At 35.9% G+C, this 3,403-nt stretch overlaps 1 pseudogene; it reads right to left on the reverse strand.

Moving 5' to 3' along the window:
• Window positions 1-873: 873 nt before the first annotated feature.
• On the reverse strand, window positions 874-1,829 carry LOC110289110 (annotated as a pseudogene).
• Window positions 1,830-3,403: the final 1,574 nt, after the last annotated feature.

A 3,403-nucleotide genomic window follows, 5' to 3' on the forward strand; every position in this document is an offset into this window, starting at 1 on the left:
ATTAAAAATTCAAAGATTTATAAATTAATTATACCATTACCAAAGTAGAAAGTTTAGCCTCCTTCTCTACAAACATAGCACCACAGACACAGTAGTAAACATTACTCTGGTGATGCTAACCTANTCTTATCCTCAACAACAAGTAGAGCAGGAGAGACACTTGATAAAAAACAAAATATCAAAGGCAGGAACAATTCTTTAGAGCTTCCCCTGCATGATAGACCCTGGCTTCAATCTCCAGCACTACCAGAGGGAACAGGAAGAAAACAAAACAAACACCTCAGTAAACTATTACAGAGACTCCAATTTTCAGCTTGCAGTAGGTATACTAGATCGCATAAGACACACATCCTCTACATGGAACAATAAAGTGTCCAATTATGAAACTGGTCACCACTGAAGCAAAAACACAATGAAAGCATGTTAACCTGCTCAGGATAACAAGTTCAAAGGCAGAGAAGGATGGGCATGTTACAAAAATTTATTTACTCCCTGCACTGATTCTATGAAAATCTACCTCCAGACTTCCTGCTGTGAGAGAATCACACCTTATTTAAAACTGGAAGGAAGAACAGAAGTGAACGATGTAAGAGAATAAAGGAGGGACACAAAGTTTTTCATATGATTATAAATATTAAATAAACCATATATAAATATTAAATAACCACATATATAAATATTACATAAACCATATACATATACATACATACATATATATATATATATATATATATATATATATATATAGGCTTTTCTTTGAAACAAAAATGGTTTTAGAACATCTTATAAAGACTTCTGTGTGAATATTGAACTATAGCATTACACAAAACTGAAGCATTTGTAAACATTTTTTGCTCCTTGTCTCCTGTGCAATCACAAAGTACTCAAAAATTCTTTGACCTTNTAAACCAGACTTTACTGTTTGTCTACATACAGTATGAAGACAGATACCTCTTGGGGATAATCAAAGTTGGCTTTCAGAGTCTGATGAATGAGCCAGCTTTCATGTTTATGTTGAAGTTTCTCTAAATATTCAAGAAGAATGACTTGTTCTTCTTTTTTTCCATATATATATGTATGTATGTATTCTACCTCAGCATTTCTCTGGAGTAGCTCTAAAATAAATTATTCTATTCAATTCAAGGCTTTGGCCGAACTGACTATTCATCCACTCATACCAGTCTTTTTTTTTTTTTTTTGGATTTTTTGTTTGTTTGTTTGTTTCCTGGCTGTCCTGGAACTCACCCTGTAGCTCTGTAGACCAGGCTTGTCTTGAATTCAGAACTCTACCTGCCTCTGCCTCCCAAGTGTTGGGATTATAGCTGTGTGCCACCACTGCCTGGCTCACTTATGCCAGTCTTGATATATTCTCCACTCTGTTTTATTCATGCAGTTGGATTCGTACAAATTAGATACAAAAACACACCAGCCACTATACACAGATTTTTTTAAAAAATAATACAAGTTTCTCTGCATCTTTGAGCTTGCCATTGACAGAGGAACACTGAGATTGGATCCGGCTGAAACAGGCATATGATTGGAAGTTAAAAGAAACAATGTTCAGGTTTCTCAATCCTTATCTGAAGAACATCCCCATGGCTTTTTTGAGACCTTTTTAATTCCTCAAATTCGTCTTGAGTATTCTGCACATTGCACCACTTGGCGACAGGCTCAGGAACCACTTCCCAATCCTCACAAACTTGCTTTAGGATATTCACAAATGGTGACTTCCTGGAAGGGATGTTCCAGTCTATGGAGACCTTCCTAATGCAGGTTGCTTCAGAGCTGGTGGAGGGAGAAGGGCAGAGTCTCTTAGGTGGGGTTGTCATGCCTAGCTCGAGACTGCTCGAGTGGTATGTCAATTTTTCTGAGAAATCTCTTGCACTATTCTCTTCTGCCTAGATAATTGTCTCATAAAATAGTTTTTAACTAATCAGAGGTGATGGAAAACACTTTTTGTATAGCAGAGAGACCAGAGATAGTTGAGAGTGCCATCATCCACATTGCAACCAGATATCTGGACATTGAAATCTGCTTCTATATACACAGTGCCAAAAACTGTCCCATGCTGTTTCCTCCCTGGAAAGAAAGCTCACAGAACACCAGGATTCTTCTCCAGCAAATCTTTATTGCATATTGATGAGGAAGACAAAGAGCCTCAGAAAGGCGCTGCTTATATACACCCTAGTGTGGCCTGTCCACACCTGATTGGTTGCTTACCCACGATCTCATAGACACACCAGGGGTGGACTAAGACTTGGCAGGAACACTTTCTTTGCACATGCGCACATAGCTTGTTCGGCTCTCTCTTTTTTTTTTTTTTTTTTTGGTCGCTCTCTACAAAAAACCATCCTCCTACAGATCTATGATTATTAGTGCATATTTTTAATTGTCTGGGTGTTAGTATTGTCATTCTATGACACATATTTGACACAGGGTCTCCTTACACCTGGATGACAAGTAGCCTCTCAGATATTTTCACAGTAACATGCATAGTCTCCACTCAAATCTATCCAGTGCTAGGATTGATGATATAGAAATGACATTTCAAGTTTTTTTTTTTTTTTGTCCTTTGAGGATCAACTGTTTTTAATGCTGCAAAAGACGTGTGTGTCTGTATATATATATATATATATATATAAAACATACTATATTTTATATATCATATATATTACATATAAATATACACATATATATTTCCACAGTTTGTAAAACAATTCTACCATGAACTTTAATATAACAATATTTCAATATTTGCTCTTACATGCTTATATAATACTTACATTATATATTATATATGCTTACAATACTTACATATTATTTACTAATTTTTTATTTACTTGCTTTTTTTAAAACAGCTATACCTTGATTTAAAATAAAACCTAATCAAGTTTGTACATATGAGAATCTGCCAACAAGCAATTACTCTATGATTTGTGTTCTTGTATAGGCCCATTTGAGAGGACTAACAAACTGTTTTAGAACTCCTGGGCTGTGTTCTACCCAGTAGCCCATCTAACAAAAGCACGTTCCAGACAGGCAGAACCCTGAAGGGTAAGTGTCTTGATAAGTTCATGCTATTATGGAGCATGGCTCTGCTTGTAATATTCTCAATCCTCACATTTTTCCTAATCTAAGTGTTGTGCAAAAACTTGGAGGGGTCTTCCAGCCCCTCACTGGGCAGTTTTTTTACCACCGACATTAATAATGCTTGTTCTTTGTTAAGTATCATTGCTGGAACAGTTAATGTTTCAATTACCACCCTTAAAAGAATTTACATTTGTAGATGTTCAACAATAAACACTACCTTTAGAAAATATTTGGAGATGTATGTTGTTATTAACGGTAGACTAAGATGTTTGTGTCCATGGTTGTGCGGTACTATGGACAACATCTTAGGAAA

Source organism: Mus caroli, unplaced genomic scaffold, assembly GCF_900094665.2.
Source record: "Mus caroli unplaced genomic scaffold, CAROLI_EIJ_v1.1 scaffold_16052_1, whole genome shotgun sequence".
Lineage (NCBI taxonomy): Eukaryota > Metazoa > Chordata > Mammalia > Rodentia > Muridae > Mus > Mus caroli.